This window comes from Salmo salar, chromosome 01 (genome assembly GCF_965601325.2).
Source record: "Salmo salar chromosome 01, fSalSal1, whole genome shotgun sequence".
Classification (NCBI taxonomy): Eukaryota; Metazoa; Chordata; class Actinopteri; order Salmoniformes; family Salmonidae; genus Salmo; species Salmo salar.
Window position 1 is genome coordinate 147531292 of NC_138291.1, and position 25156 is coordinate 147556447.

Below are 25156 nucleotides of genomic sequence, written 5' to 3' on the forward strand. Positions count from 1 at the left end.
AGAGCACTCAGGACCTCAGTCTGGGGCGAAGGTTAACCTTCCAACAGGATAATGACCCTAAGCACACAGCTAAGAAAACGCAGGAGTGGCTTCGGGACAAGTCTCTGAATATCCTTGAGTGACCCAGCCAGACTTGAACCTGATTGATAATCTCTGGAGAGACCTGAAAATAGCTGTGCAGCGACGCTCCCCATCCAACATGGTAGAGCTTGAGAGGATCTGCAGAGAGGAATCTGAGAAACTCCCCAAATACAGGTGTGCCAAGCTTGTAGCATCATACCCAGGAAGACCCGAGGCTGTAATCACAGCCCAAAATTTGCAAAAATATGGGGTATTGTGTGTAGATTGATGAGGGGGAAAAAACTATTGAATCCGTTTTTGAATAAGGCTGGGGGTCTGAATGCTTTCCAAATGCACTATAAATAGCAAATGGAGGACGCTTTTCCTGTGGTTCATTTTTATGCCAGACAGGTAGGCTATACTCCTGTTGTAAAGATAAGCAATGTGCTAAATATTAGGACATTTTTTAAGTACACCACTTGTCAAAAGTTTTAGAACACCTACTCATTCAAGGTTTATTTTTACTCATTTCTACATTGTAGAATAGTAGTGAAGACATCAAAACTATGAATTAACACATGGAATCATGTAGTTAAAAAAAAGTGTTAAACAATGTAACAAGTGTGCTGAAAGTCGGGAAGCAAGTTCAAGGAGTGTGTGTTTTAGTAAATTAACGCAACTAAATACAAAATAAGAAACACAAACAACGCACAGACATGACACGAACAGAAACAACGACACCTGTGCAAGGAACCAAAGGGAGTGACATATATATACACGGCAGATAATCAAGGAGGTGATGGAGTCCAGGTGAGTGTGAAGATGCGCAGGTGCACGTAACAATGGTAACAGGTGTGCGCCATAACGAGCAGCCTGGTGACCTAGAAGCCGGAGAGGGAGCACACGTGAGAAACAAATCAAAATATATTTGATATGAGATTCTTCAAATAGCCACCCTTTGCCTTGATAACAACTTTGTACACTGTTGGCATTCTCTCAACCAGCTTCATGAGGTTGTCACCTAGAATGCTTTTCAATTAACAGGTGTGCATTCTTAAGTTAATTTGTGGAATTTCTTTCTTTAATGTGTTTGAGCCAATCAGTTGTGTTGTGACAAGGTAGGTGGGTATACAGAATATAGCCCTATTTGGTAAAATACCATGTCCATATTATGGCGGGAACAGCTCAAATAACCAAAGAGAAATGACAGTCCATTACTTTTAGACATGAAGGTCAGTCAATATGTAAAATTAAGAACTTTGAAAGTTTCTTCAAGTGCAGTTGCAAAAACCATCAAGTGATATGATGAAAATGGCTCTCATGAGGACCACCACAGGAATGGAAGACCCATTGTTACCTCTGCTGCAGAGGATAAGTTCATTTGAGTTACCAGCCTCAGAATTGCAGCCCAAATAAATGCTTCAGAGTTCAAGTAACAGACACATCTCAACATCAACTGTTCAGAGCAGACTGTGTGAATCAGGGTCGAATTGCTGCAAAGAAACCACTACCAAAGGACACCAATAAGAAGAAGTGACTTGCTTGGACCAAGAAACACGAACAATGGACATTAGACCGATGGAAGTTTGTCCTTTGATCTGAAGTCCAAATTGGAGATTTTTGGTTCCATATGTGTTATTTCATAGTTTTGATGTCTTCACTATTATTCTACAATGTAGAAAATAGTAACAATAAAGAAAAACCCTTGAATGAGTTGGTGTTCTAAAACTTTTGACTGGTAGTGTATATATAGTAGGCCTAGCATTTAGAAAGCTGATGGGATTATCCTCTTTAAGAGGCCATCAGTCTTATTCCTCAGACAATTGCATACCCTATAGAAATTTCATAGCCAATAAAAATGTTGTGCAATATCAGTTCATGGGCTCTCATGAAGTGTTTGATTTTCAAATATTTGCATTGATGTCAGAGTGATTAGAGGGACAATAGCAAGTTTGGTAGGTTACTACTGACCATCAATTCATCAGAGCTTGGAGAAGCCTAATTACCGTGAATAAACAGTCATGTGGAATTTGACTGCCTTCGTGACCTGTGACTGCCGGTGTGGCTATAATGGCATCACCGCAACAGCCCTACACACACAGTCATACTTCACTTTGAGGCAGACCTCATTTGTGAAGTTCCCCTGCAGTATTGATATTCTCAATAAAAAATAGCAGGTGCTGTAGAGACACTAATGGCTCTTTTTTCAGCTGGCGATAAGCCAGCGCAATTGTCAAACGCATGCTCGTTTGCAATTTCCATCTGTTAAAGCCGGCGCTCTTCCATTTTCAAACCCTAGCGCCAGGATTGGTAATTTAGCTGTCTTATATAAAGCTCACATGAGCTGAGGTGGGAGGTGTGGCTATATTTGAGATATGTCCTTAAAAACGTATGCCAGAGTACAAATTTCTGGCAGCACTGGTAAGGATATTTAAGACCAACGAAAAGCTGTTCTTAGCGGTAACATGGTTGGTTGTGGAATGGATTTTGACAGCAGAAGCGCAGCATATCAAGCCGTGATGCACAGTGCCCATATGCACATGGATCAACAGAGATGTGCTTTTTGTGTCAGTAAACCACTTATTTAGAAAAATGTAATTTCATTCTATTAAAAACCAAGCATAGCCTCCCTATTGTCCAGCCCAATGCATTCGCCAAGTAGTCAAGGCTATCATAAAGGGTTTGGCTCATAAGACCGCTTTGAAATAAATGTTAATTACCAAAGCTTTATTAAAAGATTACAATAGCCTACATAGATTTTTTTTAAAGTACATTATTTTAGCCAGCTCCTGTTATTATTTTGGATGTGTATAAAACCCCTCCATATACAGTGCATTCAGAAAGTATTCAGCCCACTATACTTTTTCCACATTTTGTTACATTACAGCCCAATTCTAAAATGGATTAAAAAAATTCCCTCATCAATTTACACACAAAACTCCATAATGAACAAGCAAAAACAGGTTTTTAGAAATGTTTTCAAATGTATATAAAAACAACTGAAATAACATTTACATAAGTATAAGACCCTTCACTCAGTACTTTGTTGAACCACCTTTGGCAGCAATTACAGTCTCAAGTCTTCTTGGGTCTGACACTACAAGCTTGGCCCACCTGTATTTGGGGAGTTTCTCCCATTTTCTGCAGATACTCTTAAGCTCTGTCAGGTTGGATGGGGAGCGTTGCTGCACAGCTATTTTCAGGTCTTTCCAGAGATGTTAGCTCGGGTTCAAGTCCAGGCTCTGGCTGGGCCATTCAAGGATATTCAGAGACTTGTCCTGAAGCCACTCCTGCGTTGTCTTGGTTGTGTGCTTAGGGTTGTTGTCTTGTTGGTAGGTGAACCTTCACCCCAGTCTGAGGTCCTGAGCAGGTTTTCATCAAGGCTCTCTCTGTACATTGCTCTGTTCATCTTTCCCTTGATCCTAACAAGTCTCCCAGTCCCTGCAGCTGAAAAACATCCCCACAGCATGATGCTGCCACCACCATGTTTCACCATAGGGAGTGTGCAAGGTGTCTTCCATATGTGATGCTTGGCATTCAGGCCAAAGGGTTCAATCAAAGGGTTCCATCAGACCAGAAAATTCTGCTTCTCATGGTTCTGAGAGTCTTTAGGTGCCTTTTGGCAAACTCCAAGCGGGCTGTCATGTGCCTTTTACCGAGGAGTGGCTTCCATTTGTCTACTCTACCATAAAGGCCTGATTGGTGGAGTGTTGCAGAGAAGGTTATCCTTCTGGAAGGTTCTCCCATCTCCACAGAGGAACTATGAAACTCTGTCAGAGTGACCATCGGGTTCTTGGTCACCTCCCTGACCAAGACCCTTCTCCCACGATTGCTCAGTTTGGCCCGTCGCCAGCTCTAGGAAGAGTCTTGGTGGTTCTAAACTTCTTCCATTTAGGAATGAAGGCCACTGTGTTCTTGGGGACCTTCAATGCTGCAGATATGTTTTGGTACCCTTCCCCAGATCAGTGCCTTGATACAATCTTGTCTCAGCGCTCTATGGACAATTCCTTCGACTTCATGGCTTGTTTTTGCTCTGGCATGCACTGTCAACTGTGGGACCTTATATAGACAGGTGTATGACTTTCCAAATCATGTGCAATCAATTGAATTTACCACAGGTGGACTCCAATTAAATTGCAGAAACATCTCAAGGATGATCAATGGAAACAGGACGCACCTGATCTCAATTTTGTTTGTCATAGCAAAGGCTCTGAATAACGTATTTCGGTTATTAATTTTCAATAAATTTGCTAAAATGTCTTAACCTGTTTTTGCTTTGTTATTATGTTTATATTGAGGATTTCGTATTATTGAATGCATTTTAGAATATGGCTGTAACGTAACTAAATCTGAAAAATGGATGGGGTCTGTATGCTTTCTGAATGCACTGTAGGCTATTTGCCCATCGTGGAACGAGAGATGAGATGATTTGGTGACACTTGTAATTAAACAGTTTTAAGTTATTTTCCTGTAACAACTGCTTGTTTTCTGTTTCGTTAGATAAAAAACAAGCCCTTAAAGGATACTCTTATCTGACTATAACAAAGCTGGTTCCACAACAATGCGTATGGTGTAAAGGTCTTCAAGGGTCCACCAGACCTGAAATTTCAAGATCCAACCCGAGCATCCGCCTCCTTAATTCAGATTTTTTTTCTCTCATCTGGGTCTGATTTAATTGCCATGCGTCTTGTGTATGTGCAATTAAAATTGATTTACTGACTGGATGCGCTTCGACCCGTCCTCTGTTAATTGTGAGGTGATTAGAACTGCGTGAGCTTGTTATCTCTGTCAGCCAATTGCAACTCAATAAAATGTAGACCTATAGCTTAGGCCGGCCAGGTCCAACTGCGACTGTTTTTGGACGCTCCCCTTTACGTACACCTGCTGCTGAGGAGAGAGAGGCAAACTGACGGCTGTAACCAATCATAGAAATATTGTATTGAATTTGGGGGGCAGCCGTGACTCGAACCCAGGTCAAGCAACGGTCAGGCCAACAACTTAACCGTTACTGTAGGTCTGAACCTCTCGAAGAGGTCGCTGGTTCCTTGGTTAAGGTCGCTACAATATAATCCATAGGGTTGTTCCCGTTGTCGTGTCTTTAGCATCATTAAAGTGAAGACTGTTATTTTATCAAATCAATTCTCTGTAATTATTATTACGTGATTAAACTAACAAACAAACAGTAGGTATGGCTACAAGGAAATGATAGGGGATGTGCCCTAGTGGGCTAAACCGGTATGGCGGCTTGGTAGACAAAGGGACTGAGAAGGGCGCGAAAGACAAGACACTATACAGTTGATAATTCTAACAATTGAAATGCTAATCCTTTGCACATGAACGCTCACTTATTCGGGAATAATTGCAATCAATATATATATTTACGCTCAGTGTGTCGTCGTGATCTCTGTTGGAATGGTCCTTTTCTGTTGGAAAGTTCATCCGAAATTCTCTCTGCGTCCCTGGAGTCTTTGGTTAGAGTGGATACTTCAAAGTAACAGTCAGAAATGTTCTTATAGAATAGATGTTTCGGCGGTTGTCGGTCTTCGCATTCAATGGTACATAATTCCTAGCTGCAGACTAGTAAATAGTATCGAAGATTTGCTCTTATTCTGTCGGTATCGATAGTCTCAGAGTTTAACTTCTTTGGGATAGGGGGTGGTATTTTGACGTCCGGATGAAAAGCGTGCCCAAAGTAAACTGCCTGCTACTCAGGCCCAGAAGCTAGGATATGTATATAATTGGTAGATTATAAACACTCTAAAGTTTCTAAAACTGTTAAAATAATGTCTGTGAGTATAACTGAAATTGCAGGCGAAACCCCGAGGATATGGATATAAAGAAGGACATTATCGAACAAAGGACCATTTGTAATTTAACTGGGACCTTTTGGAGTGCCAACAGAAGAAGATCCTCAAAGGTAAGGCATATATTATATCGCTATTTCTGACTTTCGTGTCCAACTCCCTGGTTGAAAATGATTTGTTATGCATTTGTGTGCTGGGCGCTGTCCTCAGATAATCGCATGGTTTGCTTTTGCCGTAAAGCCTTTTTGAAATCTGACTCTGCGGTTGGATTAACAACAAGTTAAGCTTTATTTTGATGTATTGCACTTGTGATTTCATGAGTTTAATATTTATAGTATATTATATTTAATATATTTAATTAGAATTTGGCGCTCTGCAATTTCACCGGAAATTGTCGAAATGGGACGGTAGCGTCCCACTAATCCACAAGAAGTTAACCACGTGGCATGTTCCACTGGATATCATAAGGTGAATGCACCAATTTGTAAGTCGCTCTGGATAAGAGCGTCTGCTAAATGACTTAAGTAAATGTATGGTTAAGAATTCAGCAACCGAGGAATGCATGGTCTCTACTCAAACCTTAGCCCTCTCGGTAATCGAGGTCATCTTGGTCTAAAGTGGGCTTCTCTAGGTGGGGGTTTTATTCGGAACATCAGAAAAGGCTGTCCCATGATGGCAGATCAATGTCTGTGCTCATGGGGTGGGCCAATGACTTAGTTAACTTTGAAGGGAATTGGATTCTCTTTCATTAAACAGATTAAAATCACATTACATAATTTCACATAGTTTCATCTTTACTCATTCATTTTATACAATAATTAGATGCAAATCTCATAACGGAGACTCTTGTATAAACAGAGTTATGGTAATGTGGCCGTATTGTCTCTCAATGAGGTCACAAACTTTAAACAAAATGGCCCGGTTGTTGCTGGATTCTCCACCGACCGGATACACATTCTCCAAAACATGGATATTGTTCAGTTCTCAAGTTCTGTGAGGTAGAAGAAGTTCCTTTGTTCTACTGTGAACCATCTCTCTCTATACTGCATGAGGGAGAGAGTCTCCTCCGGGAATTTACGACCTGAGATAACAGAGCCTGGGTGTAGGGGTAAGAGAGAAGTGGTGAGAGAGAGAGAGTTGGTGCTTGCTATATCCAAAGAGGGCCACGTCATGACACCATTCAAGTCAGCTCTGGCAGCCAGTGCTTTTTAACCCATGAGGTTAACAGTCAAAACCCTTCTAGTAGTTCTGAACTCCTATGGATTATATATATGTCTATGGCCACAACGCAAGGAGCTGTTGGCACATGTGCAGCCCAAATTGAGGTCTTCCTGTCTGTAGGCCTATGTACTTGTGATAAAACTGAATTCACAGCTATTTTTTAGAAGCTATTATATCCCCTGTGGTAAATGAATTGATTTTAAATATTAATATCATACAGTTAAACCTATAGGTCTATGCATGAAACGCCCGGATGCATTTAGAGCTCAAATCTCTTAACCGTGAGGTGGACAATTATTGTTTCAGGAAGTAAAAACCAATAAAATAGGCTATAAAGTTTTGAATATGCTACACATCGAAACACACGGAATCGTTTTTTTTGTAATTTGTTTTAGGCTGTTTCTAAGGACACAAATGTAGATCATTTGGCCAATATATATTGTTTATTGATGGTGCTGGCTGCGCCAGGTCGGGGGTTTCTTTCTCTCTCTCTTTCTACCCTCAGATCTAAACAGGTCTCTCGGATCTGAATAGGCACAGGTCTGTTTGGGTCTGTTTTTCCACAGGCCTTTTCGGAAACGGGTCTGACTGTCTTCGGGTCTATTCAGAACAGGTCTCCGTTCATTTAAAAAATATATTTATATATTAAGTCTGGGTGGGAAGCCACAGGTCCATTTCAGAACGGGTCCAACTTTTTGGTGCCGTGAAGACCTCTAGTCCTGTGTCTTTCTTATCCTGGCCATGCATTAGCCAAGTAGCCTATCCATAAAAGGTTTCTAAATGGTCTACTCGTTAGGCTTTTACTGCATGCTTTTGAATAGGCCTACCTGTAGTGCATAGGCTCCTCCATTCGGCTTGTATCCATCCCCATTTCCAAAGAGGGCCACTTGTCCTTTTACCAAAGACACACTCCTCCAAAGATATTCAAGTTATTCAGTCCTGCAACGCCATATCAACAGCAGGCCTTGGTTATATCTTGCTAATTGAGAACATGCCTCATACATACAATACAATTTACAAGAGCCTAGTAGTTAGTATTTGAGGAGAAGTGCAATGCATAAAACCTTATACTTACAAATACAACAACGTTGACCGTCAACACTCTAAACATATTGAGAAAACACTGGTTGCTATTACTCGTTACTGTAGCCTGTGCTATTGAATAAGCTGTGTCTATGGACTAGGAAGATAATATTCTGTGCCCCCAGCTGAATTGGAGCTGATGACAACGCAAACACCGTCATTAACCTACAGAACTTGAGACAATGGCATGCAGTATTAAGCCATGAAAGCCTTTGTCACACCGATAATTAATTTATTAATCAAAACCCAACCCTTTTGCGCCACCACCAGTTATTGCGCTCATAATTTCCGACGTGACCTACAGTCCTGTAGCCCTACTGCCAGCGTTTAGATTCACCATTGCATTAAGCTTGTTAAAATAGAGCCCTGAATTACATATTCGTAGATTATCATTTAGTGACAGGCCTGGTCTACTGCTCCTCTAGTTCCTGCAATCAAAACTCTAAATTGTTTTTACAATGAATTGGTAATGAGAAAAACCTCTCACCTCTCTGTGAGAAAGTCAAAGGGAAACTAATCAATTGTAGAGAATTTTGGAGCAACATAGTAATGGCATTAGTTACAGGAATTAATCAGTTCCCCTGCTGGATTTCTTGTCCATCATCCCACAAGTCGTATGCTAAAGGATGGATATCGTCAAGCATGATTCCAGTTTGACAGGTCGTCATCCATGTCTGCATGCTCAAACCATCCCATCGGACATTACAATGGACATTTATTCTCTTTTTACATGGCAGGTGGACATGTTGTTTTGTTGGTCTAGGAGTCTAGATGGATATCACATGGTCAAACACTGGGGAGGCAAACACTGTTCACAATCCCCTTTTCCTAAATGAATTAACATGGGTGTTGGAGAAATAATGACTTTGAACATTATCAAAACAAATACATCCGCTATGAGTCAATAATAAAATGATATTTTCTGCTTTTCGTGAGATTCAGTATACTGAGTGCAACATATTTGATCTATATTATCATATCCTCTTTCAGTAATAAAGCTGAGCAACCTCACTTAACCTTTCCTCATGAGATTCATATTTAAACTTTGCATAGTAGAGAGATCCTACAAAGAAATCCTGGCATACTTCTCTTGAGAGTAACTACAAATCAACAGAATGCTCTGTTATCAGGCTTAGAAATGGGTTCATTACTATTCCAGAATAAGCTTCTGTATATTATTCTACTCTTTTCTTCAATGAAAAGAGTTTAAATGTTTAATTTTAGGTCATTTGACAGAGCAGGGTGGCTAATTGTGCCATTATCTTCACAATTATGCGGGTATTCACCATGATTACATTCCTTAAGGAGAAGTGCCTATCATTCTATGCTACAGGACAACACACAGACTATTCATAAGCCCAAACACTGAATAATAGTGCAGGGTTACAGGACAGTACCAATAACATCCAGTAAGTCAGTGATATTGTTGTTTGTGATAAAGTAAATAAAGTATCATGGTATCAAAGCATTGTTGCATTCCATGTAAAATAATTTACATGATTAAATTTAAGGCCAACTGTTTGTTTTATGAAGCCCTTTGTACACAGCTTGACTAAATGATTGAAGCAGCATGACACTGCTCCCCCTCCTGTGGCAGATGACACTGGTGGCACACAAGTCTCTGTCACTGCTTTGGTAATGTTGCTGTAGGACCTGAGGTAAACGATATAAAGGAGGGTTGATACATTTTTCCCAAACACTCAAATTACTTAATGAGCTCCTGCTATCTAGACTGGACACAATGTGAGAGAGGCAGGGGACCTGTGGACAGGTCTAGGTGGGTTGCCAGCTGTCCAATGTGGGACACAATACAGCTCAGTCTGTCTATTTACCCAGTGATATTTGACCTCTTATCCATTGTCAGTCTTTCCGTAATTTTTTTTCTTCTGTCCTCCACAATCGTATCGCTCAAGTACATTGGGAACTTTTTTCATTCTTTGGGTTTATTGTTGAATAACCCAACATTCACATTGTCCGATAAAATGTCATAGCTGTCAATAAAAAGTAAACAGCATCTCTGTTCGCTTTTTGAATACTGTCAATTGATTCCCTGTCATTGTTTTCCTGTGCGCATTGAAAATTGTCTGGCTGACAGCCAAATTGCAAAGTGTGGCAGCAGTTCCCTAATAGCTCTGTGATTGCAGCTGTTTGGGGGGGGGGGGGGGTAATCAAGTTGGAGACCACTAGATTCAGTGAGATGTCTTCCGCTTCCCTACGTATGACTCTTGACAGTGTATAAGCACATGTCACAAACAATACTGAAATATTAGTCAAATATGCAATTGTGATTCACAGAGAGCACCATGGATCTGATGATGACTGCTCATCGCAGGAACATAGGAAGTTGTGTAATTAAGTAGGGAGTAGATCAGAGGCAGATAGGGAGCCGAAACAAGACTCGACATAATGAGCCTCATGAGAGTGTCATTGGAATGGACTCTGTCAGAAAGCATCGTTTCTACATCGCTCATCCTGTCATGTTATAGACCACATAGAGGGTGCATACAGAGGACAACGCAGCCATTTCACTCTGGACTTTAAAACGTCAGACTCATTTAAAGCCCTTTCAGAACAACTCAAAGAACCTGCATTGGGTAGAAATGTTTGAAGAAATCCCTTTATGCTCTGACTGTCAAAGCCCCATAGGGTGGCACAGTCTGGATTGTGATAAATGGGTCTTGGATTGATCATTAGACAGCCAAGAATATGTCTTGTGGCTATACTACATATATACTACATACACGCAGTACACAGTATAGTGGGGGATCATTTCAGAAGGCAGACGAGACTGCTCAATAAACTGCTGAGTCACTGCGTCAGTGCACAGTCTCTCACCTCTCATCCTCTGTTTACTTCCCTGTACGGTATGAAGTCAGACAGCCCTCCCATGACTGAGCGCGACCCATACTGACACAGTCAGCTCTTGTTTTAGCCTATAGTGTCCAATCCATAGAACAACGCGATCCAACAAATGTTGCCAAAATCATGCCAAGCTTGTAAAACATATTGTGATGATGAATTTACCTCTGTTAGTATGTTTCTCTCCCTTGAAGGAAATATGGTGATAAAGGAACACATATGATATTAATTAGATAAATATTCTAGTCTGTAAGTGAATCAGCATTCCATGTGCCCTTCAGTCATGATTGGTTGTGTTGGTACGATGCCATAAATTGTAAGGGCTGACTGTGTTTCCTCTGCATACACATATCTCCGGGCTGGCATCTAGAGAATAATGCTTTTCCCCCCCTAAAATGAGAGAAAGCAAATCATTACTCATGCAGAATTGAAAAATAGATTTTTTAGTCTTGCCTCTCATCATTATGTGCTTATAGCAGGGCTCAGATCCCCATGGTGATAGTCTAATTCATCAATATGAGATGTAGTCTGATTGGATCGACAGCCAATGAAAATGACAGTAGACTGAGGGATCAAATCAAATTTTGTTTGTCAAATGCTTCGTAAACTGATTATGAGGAGTGATTACCAACAGAGCATGCCTTCCCAATCAAACTTGGCTGTCAGCCTTGGGGAACAAGGCCTTTCTACCTGGACCTCACCTCTCTCTCCCCTCTCTTCCCTCCAGCCCCTTCACTTTAATTTTGAAAAGGGTATAATCGCCCATGAAAAAAGTATATCGATTTGTTTTGTTCCCTTTCAGTGAGCAGAAGAACATTTTTATTAAGTTAAACTCTGTATTCTTCATTCTGGGCTCCCATATTATATAAAGGCTATTACATGGGGGATCTTTTTAATCAGTAATTTTGCATCACAAAAGCAGGTAGGAAAATATGGAAAGATTACCCAATTCTGAAAAACCATTCAAGCAGTTCCCTCGTTAAGCTCCAGTTTTAGTGTTATAGGTGCATATTTTGCTTGAGGTGTGTTGGTGAGTCAATCATTCAGTCCATCTTAAACCATTGATTGCATACCACTCAAGCATTGTCAAATTCTTCAATTAAATAGCAATTTGAATCAACAACATTCTTTGTCAGGAGTGCATGCATGTATTTAATTGCTAACAACTTATTTTAGAAGGTTGTCAAGTGTGTTTTGTTTCTCTTATTTACACCCTGTGGATCCTTTGTTTCTGACACTATAATTTTTATGAATTGTTATGTTTTGTAATTTAATGGATCAGTAATTCTTTATTATTCTGTGCACCGAATATGTGAAAGTATCATTTTAAACTCAATTAAATTATTTTGTTAAAGTGAATATGACATTTGCAATTATATTTCTTAGCCCTGTTATCTATAATTGTTATACACCTAAATTTAGCTAAGCTTTAATATAAATGACATGCACTAGTACACAAACTTCAACATTTGCGGTTTCCTTGTCTCAATACAGTGGAACTGTTATCATAGATCACCAAGGGAGATAATTATAGAGCAAACCTGGGACTATAACTTCACAAGAGTTCTCCAAATGCTCCATGTTAGGAGGGTTAAAGGCTACTCAGATCCAGTACTGTGATGTCATGTCCTGTGTGTTGTCACTGCAGTTCTTAACTTGAGTCCCCAAGGCCAAATCCTGCCTGATTTACAGTTGCTAGTGAAAGTCTACACACCCCATGCGCAGTCTTCACATTTTGCTGCCTTAATTTTTTTTACCCATCTACACAACCTACTCCACATTTGTTTTTAAATAATTAATGAATAAAAAATAAAACATTTGGAGGTATTGATTGTGTATGTATTCATACCCCAGAGTTAATACTTGGTGGAAGCACCTTTTGGCTGCCATTACAGCTGTGAATTATTTAAAGAAGATTCTACCAACCTTGAACAAATCTTAGAGCAATGGACCTGGTAACAACAACTGTAACAAGCCACACCCTGTCAAATAACTACCAGTAATTTTCAATTAGTTTATTTCTACACTGAACAAAAATATAAACGCAACATGTAAAGTGTTGGTTCCATGTTTCATGAGCTGAAATAAAACATCCCATAAATTGTCCGTATGCACAAAAAGCTTTTTGTGAACAAATTTGTTTACATCCCTGTTAGTGAGCATTTGTCCTTTGCCAAGACAATCCATCCACCTGACAGGTGTGGCATATCAAGAAGCTGATTAAACAACATGATCATTATACAGGTGCACCTTGTGCTGGGGAAAATAAAAGGCCTCTAAAATGTGCAGTTTTGTCACACAACACAATGCCATAGATGTCTCAAGTTTTGGGAGCGTGCAAGAAACGTCTCAGGGAAGCTCAACTGTGTGCTCGTCGTCCTCACCAGTGTCTTGACCTGACTGCGTCGTAACCGACTTCAGTGGGTAAATGCTCACCTTCGATTACCACTTGCATGCTGGAGAAGTGTGTTTTTCATGGGAGAATCACGGTTTCAACTGTACTGGGCACATGGCAGACACACATGTATGGCGTTGTGTGGGCGAGCGGTTTGCTGATGTCAACGTTGTGAAAAGAGTGTCCCATGGTGGCGGTGGTGTTATGGCATTATGGGCAGGCATAAGCTCCGGACAACAAACACAATTGCATTTTATCGATGGCAATTTGAATGCTCAGAGATACCATGATGAGATCCTGAGGCCCATTGTTGTGCCATTCATCCGCCGACATCACCTCATGTTTGAGCATGATAATGCACGGACCCATTTCACAATGATCTGTACACAATTCCTGGAAGCTGAAAATGTCCCAGTTCTTCCATGGCCTGCATACTCACCAGACATTTCACCACCCATTGCACACATTTGGGATGCCCGGATCGACGTGTATGATATTGTGTTCCAGTTCCCGCCAATGTCCATCAACTTCGTAAAGCCAATGAAGAGGAGTGGGACAACATTCCACACCCCACAAACAACAGCCTGATGAACTCTATGCGAAGGAGATGTGTCACGCTGCATGAGGCAAATGGTGGTCACGCCAGATACTGACTGGTTTTCTGATCCACACACTTTTTTTAAAGTATCTGTGACCAACAGATGCATATCTGTATTCCAGCCATGTGAAATCCATAGATTAGGGCTTAATGAATTTATTTAAATTGTCTGACTTCCTTAAATGAACTGTAACTCTTTGAAAGTGTTGCATGTTGCATTTATATTTTTGTTCAGTATAATATGGCTCTGATTTATCAATGAAAACATGCGTATGCTGTATGTTGCGTGCGACAGTTTGATGAATCCCAATACTTTGTGGCGCAAGCAGATCACAGAATCTCCACGTACGCCAATATTGTTAGAAATGTATGCACGGTTGATTGATTAGGCCCTAATCTATGGATTTCACATGACTAGGAACACAGATATGCAATACTGATATGCATCTAACTAGCTAAGCACTGGCACAATGGCAACACATTTTCCAACTCTGTCAATAAACGTTACAAAATTGAAACGTTTAGTTAAGAATTTTATTTCACTATTTGAGACTTACATTTAACTTTTGCACATTAAAAACATTTATAAACACAAAATATTTTGAGACAGAAATAGCATGCTGCTTCTATTTTGTGAGAGGTGAGATGTCAGTGTGACATTCCTTGTGAACTCTCACTTTGTCACGGTTGTCGTAGGATGAAGCGGACCAAAGTGCAGAGTGATTATCGTTCCACATATTTTATTGAACTGTGAAACTATGCAATACATACAAAATAAACTGAATGAACAAAAACAACAAACCGTGACGAAGAGTTAACATACACTTACTCAAAATCAATCTCCCACAACCCAGGTGGGAAAAACACCTACTTAAGTATGATCTCCAATTAGAGACAATGATGACCAGCTGCCTCTAATTGGAGATCATCCCAAACAAAACCCAACATAGAAATACAAATCTAAAACATAACAACATAGAAAATCTAAACTAGAAAAAAAAAACTGTCATGCCCTGACCTACTCTACCATAGAAAATAACAGCTTCCTATGTTCAGGACGTGACACACTTATACAAAATTGCACAAAAAAACTAATGAAACATCTAGTTAACCTTTTTGTTCACTATTTAATGACAGACATTGTACGTTTGAACATTCAAAAGAAGAAAAAGAAGTCAGAAGAACGCTAGGCTGTCACTAGGAAGATACATCACACTGACCTCTCCCCTGCAGCTAAAATGGAAGACACATGCTATTTCTGTCTCTTAATATGTTAATTTTTTATGTTTGTAAACTAAATGTTTCATGAGTTTTATGATGATGTAGTAACGTTTATTAACTGAGTTGGAAAAAATGTAATCTCGTAGATCCAGAGCGACTAGCATACATTTTAATTTGTACTGGTCCCCCGTGGGAATCAAACCCACAATCCTGGCATTGCAAATGCCATGCCCTGCCAACTGAGCCACACAGGACCACATGTGGCTCAGTTGGTAGATCACTTCACTATTTCCTTTTTACAAAGCTCTAGAGTTCCTCTGTCCAGTGTCTGTATTCTTTTTCCCATCTTAATCTTTTATTCTTATTGGCCAGTCTGAGATATGGCTTTTTCTTTGCAACTTGCCCTAGAAGGCCAGCATCCCAGAGTCACCTCTTCATTGTTGACGTTGAGACTGGTATTTTGCAGGTACTATTTAATGAAGCTGCCAGTTGAGGACTTGTGAGGCGTCTGTTTCTTATACTAGACACTGTAATGTACTTGTCCTCTTGCTCAGTTGTGCACTGGGGCCTCCCACCCCTCTTTCTATTCTGGTTAGAGACAGTTTGCCCTGTTCTGTGAAGGGAGTAGTACACAGCGTTGTACGAGATCTTCAGTTTCCTGGCAATTTCTCGAATGGTATAGCCTTAATTTCTCAGAACAAGAATAGACTGATGAGCTTCAGAAGAAAGTTATTTGATTCTGGCCATTTTGAGCCTGTAATCAAACCCACAAATGCTGATGCTCCAGATATTCAACTATTCTAAAAGACAGTTTTATTGCTTCTTTAATCAAAAGAACAGTTTTCAGCTGTGCTAACATAATTGCAAAATAGTTTTGTAATGATCAATTAGCCTTTTAAAATGATAAACTTGGATTAGCTAACACAACCTGGCATTGGAACACAGGAGTGATGGTTGCTGATAATGGGCCTCTGTACGCCTATGTAGATATTTGTCACATGTGCTCCCTCTCCGGCCTCTAGGTCACCAGGCTGCTCGTAATGGCACACACCTGTCACTATCGTTACGCGCACCTGCGCGTCACCAGACTCACCTGGACTCCATCACTTCCCTGATTACTTTCCCAATATATGTCACTCCCTTTGGTTACTTCCCCAGGCGTCATTGTTTCTGTTTCAATTTCATGTCTGTGTGCTGTTAGTGTTTTTTGTTTTGTATTATGTTCCATTTATTTTATTAAAACACTCACTCCCTGAACTTGCTTCCTGACTCTCAGCGCACATCGTTACAATATTCCATACAAAATCAGCCATTTCCAGCTCCAATAGTCATTTACAACATTAACAATGTCTACACTGTATTTCTGATCAATTTGATGTTATTTTATTGGGCAAAAAAATTGTAAGTGACCCCAAACTTTTGAATGATAGTGTGTATGTATATATATATATAAAATACCTTATTCATGTAAGTATTCAGACCCTTTGCTATGAGACTATAAGTTGAGCACAGGTGCATCCTGCTTCCATTGATCGTCCTTGAGATGTTTCTACAACTTGATTGTAGTCCACCTGTGGTAAATTAAATTGATTGGACATGATTTGGAAAGGCACACGCCTGTCTATATAAGGTCCCACAGTTGACAGTGCATGTCAGAGCAAACATTTTGTCGAGGCACAGATCTGGAGAAGGGTACAAAAACATTTCTGCAGCATTGAAGGTTCCCAAGAACACACTGGCCTCCATCATTCTTAAATAGAAGAAGTTTGGAACCAACAAGACTCTTCCTAGAGCTGGCCGCCCAGACAAACTGAGAAATCAGGGAGAAGGGCCTTGGTCAACGTTCCTCTGTGAAGATGGGAGAACCTTCCAGAAGGACAACCATCTCTGCAGCACTCCACCAATCAGGCCTTTGTGGTAGAGTGGCCAGACAGAAGCCACTCCTCAGTAAAAGGCACATGACAGCCCACTTGGAGTTTGCCAAAAGGCACCTAAAGACTCTCAGACCATGAGAAACAAGATTTTCTGGTGTGATGAAACCAAGGTTGAACTGTATATGTATATGACATTTGTTGTGCTACAATTAATGAAGCTTTGAATTTTGTTTTCTTTACCTGTTCTCGAGTGGTAAAAAAAACATTACTATTGGTCGTACTGTCACAATGCACACAGTGGTCACACTTGTAATTGCTATTGGGCGGGCCTGGGAACCTAGTGTCAGCTTCTTGGGTAGCTGCATGCTGTGCGTTACGGAATCAGCTAGATTTCGTGCAAGGTTGAAAACAAATGCAAGAAGGCAATGTTATGAACTCATCGATTTTGATCATTTTTGAGGATGTTCCAGTGTTTTAATGCAGTGGATTTGACGCGATCTGGCAATGGGCTTTACTCCGTGGAAAAACAGAAATGTGTTATGTCTATGATGGCTCTATTTGTCCTAAAGCATAGTACGTATCAACGGTAAGTCATTATTAGTCACAGTAAATAATGTTTGCAATTCTAATTGAAAGGCCCAATCACAGAACAGCTGTGTTTGTTATTCTATTCATTCCATAGATTGCTTGTCCAAACAACATGTAGGAACATGTTGAAAAAGCTATTACAGCAGTGTTTTCAGAAACGTATGTATCAAAATGACAGGAAATGATTGAATATTAGCCCATTGAAGTGAGTCCCCTTGTTCAGCTGTGTTCACTAATGTACTGCTTTCTTTTCAATGTATTTGTTTGTTAATACTGTACATAAATCTGCTTCTGGAAAATAGGTGAGCCTTTTCAAGACCTTCAGTTCCCTGAGGGACCAGATGATTGATGTAGATAATGGGTAATGGGCAGCCAGGGTTGGGTAGGTTACTTTCTAAATGTTATCTGTTAGTTACCTATCCAAAATTGTAATCAGTAAAGTAACATTTTGATTAACCACATTTTGTAGCGTAATCTGAATACTTTCAGTAACTTTATCACTTTTCTCTTAAGAGGAATTAGAAGACGACAAAAAGTATCCATAAAATGCATTTGGTGTGTCATCATAGTCGTCTCTGACTTGTGTTCAGACTCACTCAGGTAGAACCAATTTAAAGATGCACTATGAAGAAATCACAAATTCGAATAGTTTGTCTGATTTCAGTTTATTGTGTAGAGAATAATTGTACCATCTACACCGCTGTGAAATATATTTTCCATAACCCAAAAATATTGTATTAGACAGCTGTTTGAAGCTGGTGTACAAAACCCAAAGTAAACTACACAAAAACTAAACTCCAGAACGGGAAGCATATAAATAGCACAAATAGAACAGATCTACTGCTTCTTAGACTTGCTTTCAAGTCTATAACTCACATTTCTATGACACATTGTCGCTTTAAACGTTCACATTTATTCAACGCTGAATTGAATGTCATTGAGAAAACAAAGGTACCATAATGTATTTTTTTCTACAAACATCCTTTCTGAATTTAAAAGTAATCCAATAAGTAATCATCTAGTTTCTCAAAAGTATTTATAATCTGACTACAATGTTTTTGCTGGTAACATATTTGATTACAGTTAGTTTTTTTGTAATAAGATTACATGTAATCAGTTACTGCCCAACCCTGTGGGCAGCATATGAGACCCTTGAGGCCGACTAGTTCCCATGTAATCTGCGGGCATTCCATTAGCACATTATGCCTTTAAATTGTTTAACTTGGGTCAAACGTTTCGGGTAGCCTTCCACAAGCTTCCCACAATAAGTTGGGTGAATTTTTGCCCATTCCTCCTGACAGAGCTTGTGTAACTGAGTCAGGTTTGTAGGCCTCCTTGCTCGCACACGCTTTTTCAGTTCTGACAACAAATGTTCTATGGCTTTGAGGTCAGGGCTTTGTGATGGCCACTCCAATACCTTGACTATGTTGTCCTTAAGCCATTTTGCCACAACTTTGGAAGTATGCTTGGGGTCATTGTCCATTTGGAAGACCCATTTGCGAAGCTTTAACTTCCTGACTGATGTCTTGAGATGTTGCTTACAATATATCCACATCATTTTCTTCCCTCATGATGCCATCTATTTTGTGAAGGGCACCAGTCCCTCCTGCAGCAAAAAAACCCCACAACATGATGCTGCTTCACGGTTGGGATGGTGTTCTTCGACTTGCAAGCATCCCCCTTTTTCCTCCACACATAACAATGGTCATTATGGCCAAACAGTTCTGTTTTTGTTTCATCGGAACAGAGGACATTTCTCCAAAAAGTACGATCTTTATCCCCATGTGCAGTTGCAAACCGTGGTCTGTCTTTTTTATGGTGGTTTTGGAGCAGTGGCTTCTTCCTTGCTGAGCGGCCATTCAGGTTATGTCGATATAGGACTCGTTTTACTGTTGATATAGATACTCTTGTACCTGTTTCCCTCCAGCATCTTCACAAGGTCCTGTGCTGATGTTCTGGGATTGATTTACACTTTTCGCACCAAAGTACGTTCATCTCTAGGAGACAGAACGCATCTCCTTCCTGAGCGGTATGATAACTGCATGGTCCAATGGTGTTTATACTTGCGTACTATTGTTTGTACTGGTGAACGTGGTACCTTCAGGTGTTTGGAAATTCCTCCCAAGCATGAACCAGACTTGTGGAGGTCTACAATTTTTTTCTGCGGTCTTGGCTGATTTCCTTTGATTTTCCCATGATGTCAAGCAAAGAGGCACTGAGTTTGAAGGTAGGCCTTGAAATACATCCACAGGTACACCTCGAATTGACTCAAATGATGTCAATTAGCCTATCAGAAGTTTCTAAAGCCATGACATCATTTTCTGTAATTTTCCAAGCTGTTTAAAGGCACAGTCAACTTAATGTATGTAAACTTCTGTCCCACTGAAATTGTGATACAGTGAATTATAAGTGAAATAATCTGTTTGTAAACAATTGTTGGAAAAATTACTTGTGTCATGCACAAAGTGATGTCCTAACCGTCTTGCCAAAACTATTTTTTGTTAACAAGAAATTTGTGGAGTGGTTGAAAAATGAGTTTTAATGACTCCAACCTAAGTGTTTGTAAACCTTGGACTTCAACTGTTCGTATGAGAACCGTTAGGAAAACCATTTAGAAAAGTGATGTACAGTATGTCTGTCTGGTTTTGTACAGGGCTCAAACACATGAAAAAAGACGCTGGCAAGTACAGATTTAAGATCTTTATTTGACCAGTTTCTCACAGCAGAAAAAAAATCCTGCAGCAACAGGAAATATTAATTATTATAATAAATGTACATTTTTGTAGGGGTTGATACATTTTTAGTTATGGAATATCAAGTAAAAAAAAAACATTCGAAATGACAAACCTTAGAAGCCTTTTTAAAACTTAAATACAATACAAGTTTGTATTGTCCTGCAACAACTGGGTGGCCAAATTCTTTACTGTAGGAAAATATACTTATGAAAGGGAATAGTTTTACGATTAAATATATACATACAATATTACTTTCCAGTCTAGAGGAAATGGAATCACTAATAATACAAATTGCATGAAGAACAACTTTTTAGACAAGATGCTCAATTTATGACTGAGACCTAATATTCAGAATAAGAGTTGCTTCCCACAACATACTATGGCAGGGTGTAACGGCTGTCGGGAGAGAGAGTAGACCAAGGCGCAGCGGAGTTAGTGTTCATCATGATTGTATTTAATTAACGTAAGAACACTATACAAAAACAAGATAACCGACAGCAAAACAGTCCTGTTCGGAAATAATCTAAACAGAAACAATTACCCACAAAACCCCAACGGAAAAACAGGCACTTATGTGTGACTCCCAAACAGCAACAACCAACAACAGCTGTGCCTGATTGGAAGCCACACGGCCAAAATCAATGAAACAGACAACATAGAAAATGAACATAGAATTCCCACCCAATGTAACACCCTGGCCTAACCAAAATAAAGAACAAAAACCCCTCTCCATGGCCAGGGCGTTACACAGGGACCATCAACTAGATTCAACTGTGGGCAGATTTTTTCTTTAACAGATGGTCGGGGACTGCGAATTAGACACAAGAAGCCCAAACAGATATGTTTGACTAAAATAACATAATTTCTAACCTTGCTTACATGTACAGTGAGGGGAAAAAAAGTATTTGATCCCCTGCTGATTTTGTACGTTTGCCCACTGACAAAGAAATTATCAGTCTATAACTTTAATTGTAGGTTTATTTGAACAGTGAGAGACAGAATAACAAAAAAAATCCAGAAAAACGCATGTCAAAAATGTTATAAATTGATTTGCATTTTAATGAGGGAAATAAGTATTTGACCCCCTCTCAATAAGAAAGATTTCTGGCTCCCAGGTGTCTTTTATACAGGTAACGAGCTGAGATTAGGAGCACACTCTTAAAGGAAGTGCTCCTAATCTCAGCTTGTTACATGTATAAAAGACACCTGTCCACAGAAGCAATCAATCAATCAGATTCCAAACTCTCCACCATGGCCAAGACCAAAGAGCTCTCCAAGGATGTCAGGGACAAGATTGTAGACCTACACAAGGTTGGAATGGGCTACAAGACCATCGCCAAGCAGCTTGGTGAGAAGGTGACAACAGTTGGTGCGATTATTCCCAAATGGAAGAAACACAAAAGAACTGCCAATCTCCCTCGGCCTGGAGCTCCATGCAAGATCTCACCTCGTGGAGTTGCAATGATCATGAGAACGGTGAGGAATCAGCCCAGAACTACACGGGAGGATCTTGTCAATGATCTCAAGAAAACAATTGGTAACACACTACGCCGTGAAGGACTGAAATCCTGCAGTGCCCGCAAGGTCCCCCTGCTCAAGAAAGCACATATACATGCACGTCTGAAGTTTGCCAATGAACATCTGAATGATTCAGAGGAAAACTGGGTGAAAGTGTTGTGGTCAGATGAGACCAAAATGGAGCTCTTTGACATCAACTCAACTCGCCGTGTTTGGAGGAGGAGGAATGCTGCCTATGACCCCAAGAACACCATCCCCACCGTCAAACATGGAGGTGGAAACATTATGCTTTGGGGGTGTTTTTCTGCTAAGGGGACAGGACAACTTCACCGCATCAAAGGGACGATGGACGGGGCCATGTACCGTCAAATCTTGGGTGAGAATCTCCTTCCCCAAGGGCATTGAAAATGGGTCGTCGATGGATATTCCAGCATGACAATGACCCAAAACACACGGCCAAAGCAACAAAGGAGTGGCTCAAGAAGAAGCACATTAAGGTCCTGGAGTGGGCTAGCCAGTCTCCAGACCTTAATCCCATAGAACATATGTGGAGGGAGCTGAAGGTCCGAGTTGCCAAACGTCAGCCTCGAAACCTTAATGACTTGGAGAAGATCTGCAAAGCGGAGTGGGACAAAATCCCTCCTGAGATGTGTGCAAACCTGGTGGCCAACTACAACAAACGTCTGACCTCTGTGATTGCCAACAAGGGTTTTGCTACCAAGTACTAAGTCATGTTTTTCAGAGGGGTCAAATACTTATTTCCCTCATTAACCTCTTACATCTAGACGTTCCGCTAGCGGAACACCTGCTCCAATATCCAATGATGGGTGTGGCGCGAAATACAAACTCCTCTAAAATCCGAAAACTTCAATTTCTCAAACATATGACTATTTTACAGCTATTTAAAGACAAGACTCTCCTTTATCTAACCACACTGTCCGATTTCAAAAAGGCTTTACAGCGAAAGCAAAACATTAGATTATGTCAGCAGAGTACCCAGCCAGAAATAATCAGACACCCATTTTTCAAGCTAGCATATAATGTCACAAAAAACAAAACCACAGCTAAATGTAGCACTAACCTTTGATGATCTTCATCAGATGACACACCTAGGACATTATGTTATACAATACATGCATGTTTTGTTCAATCAAGTTCATATTTATATCAAAAACCAGCTTTTTACATTAGCATGTGACGTTCAGAACTAGCATACCCCCCCGCAAACCTCCGGTGAATTTACTAAATTACTCACGATAAACGTTCACAAAAAACATAACAATTATTTTAAGAATTATAGATACAGAACTCCTTTGTGCAATCGAGGTGTCTGATTTTAAAATAGCTTTTCGGTGAAAGCACATTTTGCAATATTCTGAGTACATAGCCCGGCATCACAGGGCTAGCTATTTAGACACCCAGCAAGTTTAGCCTTCACCAAAGTCAGATTTATTATTAGAAAAATGTTATTACCTTTGCTGTCTTCGTCAGAATGCACTCCCAGGACTTCTACTTCAATAACAAATGTTGGTTTGGTTCAAAATAATCCATCGTTATATCCAAATAGCGCCGTTTTGTTCGTGCGTTCAAGACACTATCCGAAGTGTAAATAAGGGTCACGAGCATGGTGCAATTCGTGACAAAAGATTTCTAAATATTCCATTACCGTACTTCGAAGCATGTCAACCGCTGTTTAAAATCAATTTTTATGCCATTTTTCTCGTAAAAAAGCGATAATATTCCGACCGGGAATCTGCGTTTAGGTAAACAGACAAAAGAAAACAAAGCATGGGGTCGACGCGGGCACGAGCCTGAGTCTCACAGTACTGTAACCAGCCACTACCCAAACGCGCTACTTTTTTTCAGCCAGAGCCTGCAAAGCCACGATTCAGCTTTTTGCCGCCTTCTGAGAGCCCATGGGAGCCGTAGGAAGTGTCACGTAACAGCAGAGATCCTCTGTAATGGATAGAGATAATCAAGAAGGGCAAGAAATTGTCAGACAGGGCACTTCCTGCATGGAATCTTCTCAGGTTTTGGCCTGCCAAATGAGTTCTGTTATACTCACAGACACCATTCAAACAGTTTTAGAAACTTTGGAGTGTTTTCTATCCAAAGCTAATCATTATATGCATATTCTAGTTTGTGGGCAGGAGTAATAATCAGATTAAATCTGGTACGTTTTTTTAATCCGGCTGTGAAAATACTGCCCCCTAGCCATAACAGGTTAAAATGCAAATCATTTTATAACATTTTTGACATGCATTTTTCTGGATTTTTTGGGGGGTTATTCTGTCTCTCACTGTTCAAATAAACCTACCTTTAAAATTATAGACTGATCATTTCTTTGTCAGTGGGCAAACGTACAAAATCAGCAGGGGATCAAATACTTTTTTCCCTCATTGTATATATGATCACCTGTCTCTCCATTATGTGTGGGAATACTTAAACAGACTTCTTACATTAAAATAACTTGGAGATGATTTCCTGGTGTTATATAGTATTTTATATCCATTTTATGAAAAACAAAACAAATATTATTATAATTTTTTGCTCAGAAAACTTGGCAGACCAAATTCAATCACCCGTGGGCCAAATTCGGCCCCATGAGCCACCAGTTGGGGAACCCTATGCTATAGATTCATTGGTGTTGACACCATGAGGTGGTGGCTAAGGTGATGACTGGGCCTGGTAATAGGGCCTGTGCATTCCAGTAGTAATGTGCTACTGTAAGCAGAAGGGTGAGAGTGTGTGGGTAGAGGATCTGTACTAGAATTTAAAAGATGGGTCGAGCTCCAAATGAATAGATAGACTTCAGAGGAGGGCAGAGGAATATGGCAGTCAGCACTTCAGGCAAGTGTGCTTGTTAAAAGTAGCATTAAGCTTAGATCCAGATATGGAGATGAGGAGCATGGTATATTCAGACTCATTCACCTTGGCAGTGTGTGGGTGGTTAGTGTCAGTTATGTCATATTTTCATATTTTCTCTGGTCTTATTGCAATGTTGAGGCATTAGTAATAATTAAAACTAAGCCTAAGCAAATGAATAATTGTAATATCGCTTCTCTATTTAGAATTATAGTTCCTTATTATAGTGAGATTTACATGTATTGTTTTGTCTCCATATTGATTGTCATAACAAGGTCCCACTTAGGAAACCCACTAGAAGGTTACTGTCTCCTTCAAACGTCTAGACAAGCATT